We start from the raw sequence: 15,885 nt of genomic DNA, 5'->3' as shown, positions 1-15,885 counted from the left end.
CTCCGAACGTTGTAATGACGTTCTACCGTACCCGCTTCCTTGCCCGCGGGCTTAGGGTCGGAGGTTCCCTGAGGCAGCAAGCGTTTCTCGTTGCCACTTGCGGACGTGGATCCGCGGATGGTTTCTCTTGCTTCCTCCTTCGGGCGCGCGGTCCCCCTATCCTGTTTACGGGTGGTGCTCCGAGCGCCTCGCAAAACAGGCATTTCTGGCTCGCGGTAGTGCATGCCTTGGCCTGGTGTCCCGACCTGCCGCATCTATAGCACAGGTCGCCCTATCCTCCTTGGAGGTGTAGGTCTTGTTTATGTGCCCAATCTCCAGGCACCTGTAACATTGTAAAGGTCTTCGCTCGATGGCTTCGACCTTCGCTATCGACCAACCTACGGCGACCTTGCCAACCTGGGCCAGTTTCCTCTCTGCACCGTCCGGGCCTCGTATCTACACGGATCCAAGGCCGTTTCGAGCGAGGCGGATCTCTCCCAGTCGGACGTCCTCCGCCCGGTAACCGCTCTCCTTCATCAGGGTGTTCCCGATTTCCTCCTTGGTGGCCGAAATATCTATCCTGGTCAACTTCGCTTCTCCAGCTCGGAAAGGTGTCGCCACGCGGACTTTGATCGGATCCAGGGTCCGGGTCAGCCGTACTGCGAGTGCAGCGGCCTTCTCCCTCTTCTGGTCCTCGGAGAACTCCAGAACGACGCCTCCGGTCATAGTTTTCCACCCTCACTGCGTTGATGCCAACCTCAGCCAGAGAGACGCATCCTTGGCCGCGGCCATCGCCTCCGCGCAGGATTGGCCTGATCTATCCTTTAGCGTAATCGTTGCCGCCGATGTTCGCGGTGTATAAAGGGGGGCGGTTCGTCCCCCCCTATTAGCACGTTCTCCGATTCTCCCTCTGGGGCTTTTGCTCGGGTTCTTCGTCTCTGTCCTGGGAGTTAGCTTCGCCGGTTGCTTCTTCGCTGGCTCCTTTTTTTTCTTGTTTCTTCTTTCGACGGTCTGTCATTCCATGGCAGCCGCTTATCTTCCCTTGGTCGCTGGAGTGTTTGGAACTCCAGGCTCCACCCTGCTCGTGGTCTCGTCGGGGACGACCTGCTTTTCTCTTCTTTTTTCTATATTTTCGAGGCGTTCTTCCATCAGCCGGAGCAGCGAAGGTCCTAGCTCCTCCATCTTGTTTTCGATCGCGGCGAGACGCGCTGTCTCGCTGCTCTTCTCTGCAGTGGAGCGCGAGGCCAGCTCTTTTCAGAGCGTCTCGTTCCTCGCCTCTAATGCCGCTATGCGTCCTTCTATTATCGTTAAAATCTGATGGTAGTCAGCCTCCTCACGGTGCGATGACTGGATTCTCAGTATTAATACTTTTCTAGTTTATGACTTACAGTTTTTGACAAGTTGACTTGTGCGTTCAAAATATTTTTTTACGTTTTCGAGGTAGTTAGAATAGTAGTTAAGTAGAATAAGTATTAAACAGTTTGCCCGTTATAGAGATAGTTCGCAGGTCGCAGCTATGTATTTATACACACACAGCAACAATAGATGAGTGGCCACACCTTGCTGACGCATACGTTGCCTTCTATGTAAGATTCAATATAGTAATATCACCAGCTTTCTCTGAATATTTCGAAAACTAAGTGAGTTTACCTACTATAGGGAAAAAGCTGAGTTTCACAACATACTTCAGTTTCATTAACATGGGAATTGTAACCCCTTTTATGTATAATTATTAAGATTAAATATAAAGTATCATATAACAAAATTCTTGTGAGTGTTTAATCCTCAAGCACAAAATATTTAAAAAGTTAAATTCGGAAAATTATACAAACCTCTCAATTAATTTATAATATTCCGGTCTTCGATCCCTAAATTGTAAAGCAAACATACATGAGCATTCAATCATGGATGCCAAATAGTACAGGAATGACTCTCTTCCTTGGTGTGCAGCAACCAGTTCCTTTAAGTGAGGTGGTGGTATAAGAGCAACGAAAGTTCCTGGTAAATTGTTTCTTAATATTCTAAGAGTATGAATTAAATCTATTTTGTGATCATTTAACATAGACCATGGAGATGTTGCACACTTATTAATGCAAAAATCCTTACTTCCAATCATCAACGAAATCAACTGGAAAACATAAAAATGTAGATACTATTGCTTAAACGATTAAATATTAAATGAAATTATAAATTTTGATTAAAGAAAATAAAAAATTTGTCCAATTTCATATTGGCATTTATATATATGTATATAATTACTTTGTCTACGAACATACGAACCTTCCAATGTTTGTTGATATCTATCCTCGGGTCATCTTTTCTTTTATTGATCAGATATGTCGCCATGAAAGTCATATCTTTAGACATAGCTCCACTTTCGGCGACGTTTAACTGCGCAGCTGGATCAGTACTTATAGCGTCCCCAAGTGAATAACCTACTAATTTGGGATTGAATTCCTGCATGTAGGAAAGTCGGACTATGAAAGATTTCAGTATTCGCATTAATGGCGATAACACAAATCATATGCGTAAACAATGCAGATGTAAGAAATGAACAAATTTTAAGAATATTAGGGAGAATCAGGTACTGTCGCCAAGTTGCTTGACCACCGATACTGCAGACTATGCTTCTATTTCCAATGTTCACTTCGAACGTATAAATCGAAGTAACTCCAGAGCCGATTGTCAAGGAATCACCCACTGCAGCAATGACATCTATGTCTCCTGGTTTTAAATGGTGAACCGACTCGGGAACATTCGAAGATCTGCCGGCTAAACAAATTAAAGTAAAGACATTAGAATACATATGAGCTTCAAAAGATAAGCATCAATTTTACTATTCTTAAACTACAGTGGGGTGAGGAGCTTATAATGTTATATATCTATCTTCAAAAATGATATTAATAGGACAAGACCATGAATGAACTCGAAATCACATTGACATTCTTGTAGCCATTACAAATTATGAAGAACAGCGTTCTTCGCTGTAATTTCCTGCCATAGAAATTTACCGATTGTCCCTAGGATAAATTGCAAAAATTATTGGAAATAAAAGAAATTTGCGATTTAAATTGAATAATGATTTTAAAGAATAAATACGACGATATAATATTGGATGGAACTTCCTTTTGAAATTTATATTTATTCCGTAATTGAGACATTCGATCGCCATTTCTTGTGCCTACAAAATAGTTATTTTAAAACAATTTACAAAAATACTTTATCTGTGATGAAACATTGCACGCGATATGTCATAATTCCGATCAAGTAATTGCAACGAAGGATTTCAGAACTTTTACAAACGTTATCGAATTCGTTCTTAATTTTAGATATATAGATGTATGTTTTCAGTTCTCAAATTTAATATGCGTATCTTAATTGTCTAGAATTTTAACAGCGTGCGAAAACTCGTGAGCTACTGTATATTTTCAAGATTTATGCTACAAAGTAAACGCGTTCAGAGGCGAGAGGTATCAACTCCTCCCTTTGCACCCCGTCATTAACATAACCAAAACTCAATTTCTATCTGAAATCACAATCAGGCTCCTGCCTCTTATACTCGTATAACAAGACTGACCAGTATTTTAAGAACAAATGGAAATAGTATACGGACATCTTTTGATTTCACATTTACATAACATCTCGTCACTTCTAATGCACTTCAGAACTGCTGTTTACTTTCGTTATGAATTTCGAAATAAGTACTGTTTACAAAAGTGATACATTTACACTGTACATGAGAGTGTGTGTGTAAGGGTTAGAGGGCGTCAAGGTCTTAGTGGAGACAAAAGACTGTTGCCAGATGTTAGAAGAATCTAGGATAGTCGGTTGGCGACCAGCGTGCGTGCAAGACGTTCTTCAGAGAGTAATATAGATGTATAACTGTTGTGTGGGAAATATAGTAAATAATTTGTATTCCCAAATCCTCGAATTTCCTAAACACGTATGTTACTTGAAAATATAATGTTACGCCATGCGGCTTACCATAGGTCATATTCTTAACTGTCGATCGCGGCACTATAATGTCGCAGACGGATCGTCGCGGTTGCCCGGCAAACAAACATTGTAGTGGCAAGCGCACGGTTCATTAAGCAGGGCGACCTCCAGAAACGTCGACTCGTGGCCGTTATTTTACCTCGCGTAAAAGAATGTGGCGTGATCCGAACGTAGTGGGGGTCGCCTTCCAGAAAAAACGGAAAAAAACGAAAGGCGTGCAGAACTTTTCGAGAAGTCGAACCGTCAACACATCTCATATATCGCGCATTACTTATCAACCAAAACGCAGTTACACTTTTTGTTCCATTTATGTCTTTCTAGTTAATAAGTTGTTGAAATAAACATTAATTTAATTGTGTTAATTCTGTGGAATTTCATCGAACTACCCTTATTATCATAATCGAAATAAGGGAATCGATCAGTTCGTGGCGTCGATTATTTAATCGTAACGGGAACTTACAACTCTCGTTGACGTGCAATCTCGCGATCGCGTCTCTCCGCGAACGTTCGAAACATATAATCTCTACAATATTTAAATGTTAAAAGAAAAATGATCCTTGCTGTGCAAGTGTTTATCTACTTTTACCGAAAAAAATTTCGTCAACTTATCACTTTACACCGAAAATATATATATTCACAATGAAACATTAGTCTATGAAAAATAAGATTCACAATATTTCAATTTTCCTCCAGAAATCGTCTCTGTAACCAAAAGGAAACGAAATTATTGCATAAAGACGTAACACGAAATAAACTAAAACAGACTGCGTTAACGAATTGCGATATTCACGATAGATGAAAGTAAGAATCGACGTATCCAAGGCAGTTCTTTGCGACATGATCAGCACGCATAATTCTAATACAAGGCACAGATATTGCTTCTTCATCGTAAGTTTTCTTGCACAATCAAATGGTCACTTTTAAGTTTCCACAGTGATTTTTTATTTGTGTTGATTATAAAGACAAAAAGATATAAATTTTTGCGATGACTGTTAACTGCTACGCGTATTATCGAGGGTCTCGATAGTGTCACGACCGGCATACTTCAAATCCGACGGACTGACGATAGAGATAAAGATGTGGCGGCACTCGGCGACAATGTATATCGCTGAAGTGCCTAATGAACCATCAACATCCCAACGGTCCTTCCACCGAAGGTTCTAGAAGAAAGAGCACGTGGCAACGATCGCGGACGCCTAGCAAATGCATGGACGGTGGGGATGTTGAGGGATGACAAAAGAAAGTAATCGGATCCGATCGAAAGTAAAATCATAAGAGTCAGTCTTAGAAAGTCACGCCTAGAGTTCGGAAGTAGATTGTAAAGTGTATTGATGTTAGAAAAAAAAAATAAAGTTTTCTTTTTTTTATTTTTACCTCAAATTCCTTTTTTATTTTGTTATTTTACGTGACAATAGCACCGCATCCAGTCTTAACCGTTCCTAGTTGGAGATCGTTACGAACACTATTCGTACTCGTAAAAGATTTGGAACAGTTATAATACATGATCATAATGTGAAACAAGATATATGTATTAATTCAGATACTTCGTTCCCAATCATGTTTCTTGCATATGTATTTGCATTTACGTTGTCAACAAGGTCAAGAAAATTTATGAATACGGATAGGCAAAGCCTGAGCAATGTGATTTACATATTGTACAATTTGTATGTACTACCGTTATTTCTTATTGTACTTTAAGCATACTATAGAAATTGTATAACGAAAGAAGATCTGAAAAAATATTTTTCCCAAGAAAAATGTTACAGATCTTTCCTTGGCTTTCATACGTTAAATGTCATAAATTCAAGTCAAAATATCTACAAAATTAATATAGTTTAATATGTTAGTAAATAGTAAAATGGAATTAATACTTTTTTGCAGAGAATGACGAAGTAGATTAACATATTAAAAAGCCTATGATTTCATTTGAGGACACAAAACTGACTTTTGTATTTTCTCTAAATCCTGTTACCACATTTTTAGTCCTTTAAAATATTTAAGTGAAATTTGAAAATATTTAAATGAACGGAGTTCGTGGAACACTCAGTACAGATTTAATACGGAAGATTTTAGTTTCTATTTCGTTACTGGTTACTACTTATATGCTTACTCGTTGGTTGCCTCGTCAAGAAGGATGAAATCACATAATCTTTTTTTAACGTAACTTATTTTCTAACAGGGAGACGTCAACATTAGCTAATTTATAATAGAAAAAATATAATTTTACGTTTCGCTAATCGAAAAGTCTATTTGAAGTTTGTTGAAGTTGATACTCCCGATTTTCAAATTATAAAGTTTCAGTCCTGTTTCAGCGTTACTGCGTCAACGATGTGTAACAAATTGTTTTTCTAAGAGGTCTAGTTCTTCCTTTTACCGAGTTTTCTGTGTTTAAATAATCAAGCCATGTTTGCAGAATGAAAACTAATCGAATTTTTCAGTTTGGTACGTAACTTTGAAATATCCATAAACATTGATTGAAACTGACACGTTTATGTATATAATGATAGCAATCTGTCATAATAAAATAGTATATATGTTTATAACTTAGTTAACAATAAATGATGTTCACTAAATTAATATCTAATAATTCATAATGTTTATTTATCCATGATTCAGAACATGCATTACGAATTATAATACTTGAATTTACACTCACTTTCATCAATTGAATCTCGTGCTCGAAGAGGGAAAAGCAATAGCTCCAACTTTTGTAGTATTAAACTAATTTAATTGTATAATTCGATTAACAGTAACATAGTTGACACGAATAACATAATGCCATATCGAAGTTATTGAATTTATATCAAGTGCCCGTGATACGTCAATCAAAGATATTATTCTGTCCTTTTACAATCGTAGTAGCTCTAATGGCAACATTCGCATCATCATCGACAGTCAATAACGAAATCATAAATTCAAGAAATATAACGTTTGTTCGAATTAGTCGACTCCCGATCACGCTAATATAATACAGTCAATATAACAGTAGAAAAAGTCCTTGACAGTTTACTTGCTTAAATTTTTAACAGTGTAGAATGCAAATATGAAAGAGGCAAAGAAAACAGAGGAACGAAGGATCATAAGGGCTTCCGTTATCCTGTTATCGATTAACGTTTAAGTCTCATTAGGAAGTAAGTATACGTACGAAGACGCGTATTTGGTTTCCATGTAGAACATCATAAAAATCTTTCTGTTAAACGCCGACCTAATTGTCTCGCAAAACTTCCTCTCATTTATTCTGATAATTTTAGTACATGATCTTATAATAATAAGATTTTTAGATATTTTCTCTGTCTAGAAACAAAAATTAATAGATATATTTCTTTTTCTGAAGATAAGCCAGAAGCACATGTACCAACACACCTCACTGCTGTTGTATACATTGGTTTTGCTTCTTCTGGAATTGGTTCCTCGTTATTAAAACAATGTAAAACATAATAACATAATAGATACTATACAAGTAAATATAATATTATCTACTATTTCTACAAAATCAATAACACACAATGGGATATTGCAAGATATCGCAAGATATCGCAAAATATCGTATAAAATATAAGATATTGCTCAAGACATAGCGGAAAACATCACATGATACATTACGCAAAATTTGATTCTTAGTTTTAGTACATTCGTGATGCACTTGATCAATCAATAAATATTTACCCACAAAGGCAGTTTTTTGTTTATCCTCTTGCTCTTTTATACCTCTCGTTGTTGTTTTTCTTGCTCTCTTCACTGAGCGTAATTTGTCACATTGTCTTATTCATAGGTTGCGTTGCGATTTTTTGAGGTAGAAGTACGTGCAAGTGTAAGATTTTATATTTTCTCTGTGATTACAAGATATCCTTTCTATATTCTACTTATTCTTTGTAGATGTTTTCTGTTTTAATGTTCATCCAAGTTGCTGCTATATTGAATAGATAACGTTGCGTGTAACACAAAAAAGGTAAGTTCAGGTGATCTCCGGAATGTATTACGAAAGACATTACATGTCCTGTCTATTCTGCATTTTGTTTGTGTTGTCAGAAACGAAGTTTCTTCTCTGCTACTACAATCGAAACTTGACATGCGCCATCTATGAGTTACTGTTAGAATTAAAGTTAGGTGTAAGCGATTACACAGTGGGAGGTTCGTATCATCAATCATTATCAGGGTATGGTTTTACGTGAAAGATAATCACTTACGTACCATAACATTATTCGCATCTAACAAATATTACAAATATAATTATTACTAACATTTACTTATGTACGGCGTTTTCCATGGGCTTTATATCTCTACAGGGCAATTACGGACACAGTATTACTCTAAATCAAACATCAAATTAGCACACCATTCGTGATGAGCTAAAAATTTATGTCTACTTAAGAAGTCAACGGAAGGAATAAGGTATCATGAAAGTCGTTGCATCTACAAAGAGTCTACAGCTCTGCTTTCTGCCGAAAATAGCATATACGTGATCTAATTTCAACGTTTAATTTTCTATTTAAATATTCTCAATATTCTCTACCTATACCATGACTTTGCACTGCTTGCGATTTAATTATTTTATGTAATTGTATTTTAAATGTCTTTTAGAGGCTTTCATTAAATGTTTTGTTAAACTGGTTAGTTAAATTAACACAAAGTGTCTAAAATTCAATTACATGTTTATTTATCGTTACAATTCCGTGTGATTTATTTTCATTTAATGCAATTAGGAATATTCATCAGTCTTTAATACAATTTATCATCGGTAAATGACTAATTAATCTCATCACAGCTACAGAAATGAGTATCCTCGTATATACAGACACTCTTATAAAATTCAAATTATAGTTAATAAAATTTGCACTTCAGATAGTTGCGATAGCGCTCGACGTAGTCTAGACCTTCGTAATCCAGACATACACGAGGTTATGTCATGACGAAACCGCAAAAATCCATCTCGACGTAACAGTAACAGGTAAACGAGCCAAGGTAAACTATGCAAATGAGGATTGGGAACACAGACTGTAAGAATTCATGACCAGCGAAGAACTATGTCGTATAAATGTAGTATCGTGGACGAAAGGCCTAAGAAATATCGGGCGAACTATGAACAATGTCGCGAGAGCCGAGGCGTCGTCGGGCCCATCAATGTGTCATCGGTCTTTTCAAGTGCATAGTTTCGTGGAAAAGACCTACGTGACCCTGGCCACGAGCGCCTGCAGAACACGTGTGCGGTGGGCCTAGGAAAAAGACAACAGAATGCGGCAACGGCCAGAGCGTTAGTCGAAAAGCAGAGTGCGAGTCGAGGAGCAGAGTGCGAGTTGAGCGGAGACGGAGGTTGCGAGTGGCGTTGCCGAGAGAGTGTGGATTGCGCTGTTTTCTGTACGTTTGGCGTGAATAGTTCAGGTTGAACAACAATCGTCTTTTTCTGTCTGATTAACATCTCTATTGTCCACTCTTTGTAAACACATTATATCACGATATTACATAAATGTACTTGTATTTGGAGACATCATATAACTATCCCCGGTAAAAGAAACATTGTTGTTTCGTACAACTACAGCGACATGATTATTACCATCACATTGCAGATATTAATTCTTGGTACCAATTTTCAATCTGCGAACTCGTCACGAATACCATATAAGGCAGATGGACGATACAAAGTTTATCGACCTATTAATTTACGATTTCACGACATAACAATTCCTCAATACGAAATACTATGCGAGCGAAGGAGAATTACTCTATTCTGAGAGTTTGTGGTTGGTGCAGCATTAAGAATATTCGCGACAGCAAAATTAATGGACGAAAATGGTACAAAAATGAGATAGCATAATCACATTGTATATACATTACTTACTCAGTAAGACGAGTTTCGCTAGATATGGAGAAAAATCATTCAAGAATGTTATTTCTGCAAATGTAAATAAATGCAGCGGAATGTTGCATACAATAGCATTAGCTGAGAGATCACGAATTATGTTACAACGAAACATGTCAATTCTGGTGGTTTGATGAACGGCGCAACGGGAATAATAAAAAAATTTACATCGTCAACACTTTGAAGAAATCAGCTGGAAGACGGGGCATTCCCGGACTCAGTGCTTATAAAATTTAACGACGAATCCATTGAAAGCAAATTCAAAGACATCGATGGCTACATTCCGATATCTCTAATAGTGCAACATTTCAGGCGATGAAAGGTTATGAAATTAACGTTAAACGCAGAAAGTCCTTTATCCTAAGCTGTAGTAACTGTAGATAAATTACGAGAAACTACATTAAACAGGGCTGTAATTGGTCTTGACAAAAAGAATTTTTCAAAGGACCAAATCTACTTTGCTCTTAGTTGTGTTAAAACGTAATACGGCCTAGCTACATCTGATTTATCACTTAAAAAATTACTTAATGAATCGTATGATGAAAAAGTACTTGCAGAAATACAAAGATTACCAGGACTTTGTTCGCCAAAAAACAACTGAAGCCCACTTCCTACGACCAATGTGTCAAGAAACGATCCAAATATCTTTGAAACGAGGAGTTAGTAATAAAATATACGAAACAAGTCAGTATTGAATGACAAACATATTTAGAAACGGGCGATATACTCTCCCAATGAAAATTTTGTAAAACAACCGCCCAATTTCATCACTTCCAGCAACTAGTTTGTAGAGAAACAATAGGATAGAACCAAATGAAGCGACGAATAAGGCAGGTCATGTGCAATAACGATAAGGATAAGGAAATTGAACAAATTTCACAAGAGAGACCAATCATTAGACTATATCTACAAGATGCAGGATGTTTCATCCCAACAGATTGATCCAGCACAGATTGATTGATACGCATACATAAAAATTAGATTTTTGTGGCGCACAGTACTTGACAATAATCATGCGTGAAAAATTCTTTAATGAGATCAATGGAAGACATACCCTACACGAAGCATCTTAATATCAGTTCAACAATTGCAGAGCAATCACTGCAAAATTAAGGAAAAAAGATTATGTCACGAGACCATCAGGAGAATATGCTCTATGAGATGCAACAGGAACCATTTTGGTTCATCAAGCCGTTCCATGGAAATCGATAGACATACACGAAATCGGTATATCATTCATCGGTGAAATTAGTGTTTTAAAACAGAACATAGTTTAGAATAAACAAATCGGAAAAGTTTTCTTAACAAGATTAACGAAAGAATATATCCTACATGATGCATGAAAAAAAGGAAAAAAAAAGATATACTTATTGAATTAGAAGTACTGTCTCTCGAAGTCGATATAATATAAATATCACTTAATCGGATAAAGGTCTATTCCAATTATAATATTTCTAATTGTGATATTTATATATTATAACTATATTATAATTATATTATGTTGCAGATGGAGGAATATGTTTAATATACTGAATATAAAGTATTTTTTCACGTTTATTGTACACTTCTTTTCATACTGGCCATTACAATGAATATTCCACCAAACGTTAAATATAATATAAAAGTGTTCTACTCTTTCGTAAATTTATCATTGAATCAATGGATAATCCTTTAACATATGCAAATCACCACTTTCGCGGAAGAAAATTTTGTGATTTCCAATTCTGTATTAACACGTTCGTCGCCGCGTCGTACATATTCGTGCGACGGGTATACTTCCGTGGGGGCCCCGTTACCAACGTATGGTGACGCTCTTCTTGTTCGAGTTAAGACGTTTGTCGCCCAGCGTGTTTCGGCTACGTTTCCTGCGGGGCCCAAATCCGACCGTGGCTTCCTCAATATTCGAACTCGATGAAATTCTATTTATAATTTTTTTTTTTAATTCACTACTTCGTCATCACTACTCTCCCCACTTCCAAATATATTTTCATACTGCTTACTGAACATTTTGAGGATGAAAAAATCACTGATGTACGTCTCACAAGTATGCGTCTCGACTAAATCAAAGTTCTGAGATATCTATGAGATCCCTCGGAATACTCTAGCTGGAAAGTTTATCGCTTTCTCCATTTCAGAACTAAATATATTTGTCGGAGATGAAAGAACATCGGGATTTCCCGTCTGGAATGTTGGGAAAACCTCCAATACCCTAGTCCAGACTTTTACTATAGCTACACTTAAGTAATAAAAATAAGAAATAGTTTTAATGTTCCAATCTGGCTTTACGACGATGGGTTCGGACTCGAAGTGACATAGCTGGTCACTGGACGTAGCCACGGTCGGATTTGGGCCCCGCAGGAAACAGTCGAAACACGATGGGCGACGAACGTGTTAATAGAAACTCAATTATAGGTTTTAGATTGTGATGATCTAAAATCGGAAAAGTCATCATCTGTGGTATCAATATCCTCTGACGGTGCCTAACGAACATAAAAAGGGGAAGACAAGTTTTTTTTTATTTATTTCTTTATTTAAGTTTTACAATTTGTCCAGTAGGACATTTGGTAAAATATTATAGCTTAGTGGTATAATAATATAACATAAGGATGACTGCCCCCAGTGAGATACCATCTTCGAATTTGATTGATTTATTTCTTTATTGAGGTGAGTGTTTATTTGTTAGGTTATGTCCTTTGTGAGATCTGTTGGGTGTTTCCTTTTTAATCTTCTTTTTATGCTTGATGTGCCGACCGTTTCCGCCGCCAGCCAGTTTGGGTGCGTTGCTATTCTATCTCTGTACCTTCTTGCACATCTGTTAATCTCCTCCTTGACCGTTGGTATTTTCCCTCCTCCTTTCCGAATGTCCTCGTTTCTAACGTACCATGGCGCGTTTACTATTGTTCTAAGTATTTTAGCTTGCATTGCCTCTATTTTGGTTATATAGCTCATTGCTGCTGTTCCCCATAGTGGTATTCCGTACGTCCAGATTGGTTTTATGATCATTTTATATATTTTCAGTTTATTTTCTATACTTAGTTTGGATTTTCGACTTGTTAGCCAATACATTTGTCTCCTTGCTATCTGTATTTTGTCTATTATTGATTTAATATGATGTTTCCATGTGAGTCGTGCATCTAGGTGGAGTCCTAGGTATTTGACTTGCATTGTTTGTATTATGTGCGTGCCGTTTAGTGTAATGTTTGGTGGTATCTGTTTTCGCAGTGTGAATGTAATGTGTTTGCATTTATCGGGGTTTGCTCTAATTTGTTTAACTTGAAGCCACTTTTCTATATTTGTGATATGTTCTTGTAGTAATGTAACTGCTTTTACAGGGTTAGAGTGCCTGACTAGTACAGCTGTGTCATCCACGATTGTCAGACGTTTGCTATTGTAAATGTTGGTATGTTGGCCGTGTATAGTGTACATAGTATTGGTCCTAAGACACTTCCTTGCGAAATCCCTGCTTTGATGTCTTTGATTTCGGAGTATGTATCCTTGATTTTTATTACGAATGTTCTGCTGCTTAAGTAGGATTGTATTAATTGGTATATTTGCTCCGGGAATTGTTTCGTGATTCTTTGTAGTAGGCTTTCGTGGTTTATTTCGTCAAATGCTTTCCCGATGTCCATAAAGAGGACTGTTCAGTATTGTTTGTTTTCTAATGCTAGTATTATTTCATTAGTGAGTCTGTGCATTTGCTCCATCGTGGAGTGTTTGTTTCTGAATCCGAACTGATGATCTGGTATTAATTTTTCCTTCTCTATTATTGCTTTTAAGTGGGCGTAAATTATTTTTTCTAGTATTTTGGAAAACACGGGAAGTAGTGATATTGGTCTGTAAGATGCTGTTTGGTGTGGGTCTTTGCCTGGTTTAGGTAACATTATGATCTGTGCCAGTTTCCATAGTTTAGGAAAGTATTGAATTCTTAGTATTGCATTAAATATTATTGTGATTTGTCTTATCGCTTTTGGCGGAAGGTTTGCCAAGATTTTACCATTGATTAGGTCGATTCCTGGTGCTTAATTATTTTTTGTTTTCTCGATTATGTTTGTCATTTTTTGTGCTGTAGTATTACGTAGTGTAGTGTTTGTCAGTTGAGGAACCAGTGGTTTGCGCATACTCATCCGTATGGTATTTGGGGTTGCTGTTGTTGATATTATGTAGTGTAAATGTGTTGTAAAGGTGGTTGGAAAATTCTTCAACTTGCTCTTCGTTGCTTCTTGCCCATGTGTTGTCTGCTTTTCTGATTGCTGGGACTAGTTTTATTGGCTTCTTTATTTTCTTCGTGGCTTTCCATAGGGAGTACTTAGAGTTCTCGTGTGCAGAGAGTGACTCTGTGAATTCGTTATTGTTGTGTTTTGTTTTTTGTTTCCTTTGCAAGTTTGTGTAGGTTTTTTTATTTTCTCGTGTTCTATGCTTTTGCCATTTTGCTTTCGCTTTCCTTTTTCCTCTGATTTTTTCAAGTATGTCTGGTGGAATTGTTTTTGTTTGTCTGTTGGTTGGTTCAGGTATAGTGGTTGCCTATGCTGCTTCTTGGATAATTTCTGTCAATGTTGTTACTGTCTGTTCGATGTGTTCGGGTGTTTTCAATGGGATGTTGCAGTTGGTTTTACTCTCAATTATTTCTTTAAGAGTTTGCCACTTGGTGGTTTTGTTGCATAGTGTCTCTGGATTGCTGTGAAGTATTGGTTTGTTTCTGTATGTAACTATTATGGGTGTCTGATCGAAGGTAAGCTTAACGCTGGGTGCTATATTTAGTTTATTTGCGTTTAGTCCCTTTGTAACTGCAAAATGAAGTATTGCAGTAGTAATTGGCGGCACCGTCTTTGAAAACGTGAGTTGTGGAGAAAACGCTTTAAAGTTTTGAACACTAAAAAATCTGGTATAAAACGTTCATAAGCGAATTTTATCGGCATACTTCTTCACTAGCGTAGCAATTGTTGAAAAGACTAATAACAAATCAATTATCCTATAATATTTTTCACGATCCTTCGTAACTTGATCTTCAACGGTCACTTTTATTTTTTTAGTTGACGCGCTACTTGCTGAAGTGCCTTCGTATTTACATTTATGCGGAGGTACAATTTTTCTAAGTCGACATAATCTCGAACCAGTTGATTGTCTATCAGATCTAGTAACTTTTTTAGGCATTTTAGTAATAATTTAACACAAAACTTATTGAAAATGGAATATTTACTCCTACACTAAATTTTTTACTCTACACTGACAAAATATACAGCACAGGTATAAGGAGGTTTGTACTTAAGTCGTTAAGAGAAAAAAACGTCTGCGAAGTAACAATGGCACGCTCGGGTCGGGTGGGTAATATCATCCGACATGTATAAAAATACTCGTAACTTCGTCAATTTTGCTCCAATCGACTTGAAATTTTGACACAATATTCTTAAGATGTTATGCATTCAATTCGAAAAATAAAAAAATGCAAAAAAAATTTTAGAACCTTACCCCCCCCCTCCCCTTAAGTAAGATTTAATTAAATGGTATATCTGCTCCGGGAATTGTTTTCTGACTGATTGAAGTAGGCTTTCCTGTTTTATTTTGTCAAATGCTTTCACGATGTCCATAAAGAGGGCTGTGCAGTATTGTTTGTTACAACAAACTTGAACTATAATAATGATGATCTAGTGGAAATCCTCTCATTTAGCTTCCCACAAAACAACAGATTAACTCCACTTTTGGGAAATGTATGGAGTATTGGACAAGTACTACTGGGAAAGGTCTATGAAAATACCTATAAATGCAGAAATATTCTGTATCCAATCAGGACATGGTTCTTCTAAAGAGGCACCAATTATGCTTGGCCGCACTATCGCAACTGGCAGATGCTTGCACTTGCTGGCTACAATCAATTCTGCTAAATTCATACTGAATGTGTATGTGTTTGGATAAGTTTTTAAAATCCCTTTTTCTATTTGGTCCATCGACGTTTTGTCGAATTTGCCACACATATCGATCACCTCTGAAGGTTTCAAGCTCGTGCTGCAAAGTCAATAATAAGTGAACATATTCTTCATGATACAATTATAAATGTA

General features: G+C 37.0%; 1 protein-coding gene across 1 annotated transcript in view; it reads left to right on the top strand.

Annotated features, from left to right (window-relative positions):
• Positions 1 to 15,885, top strand: part of LOC117240707 (putative fatty acyl-CoA reductase CG5065) — a 271,254-nt gene that overhangs the window by 94,141 nt on the left and 161,228 nt on the right. The window lies entirely within an intron of this gene.

This window comes from Bombus vosnesenskii, unplaced genomic scaffold, assembly GCF_011952255.1.
Source record: "Bombus vosnesenskii isolate JDL3184/JDL3185 unplaced genomic scaffold, Bvos_JDL3184-5_v1.1 scf7180000014854, whole genome shotgun sequence".
NCBI classification, from domain to species: domain Eukaryota; kingdom Metazoa; phylum Arthropoda; class Insecta; order Hymenoptera; family Apidae; genus Bombus; species Bombus vosnesenskii.
The sequence above is the reverse complement of the archived record's forward strand: the minus strand, read 5'-3'. Positions and strand labels throughout refer to the sequence as shown.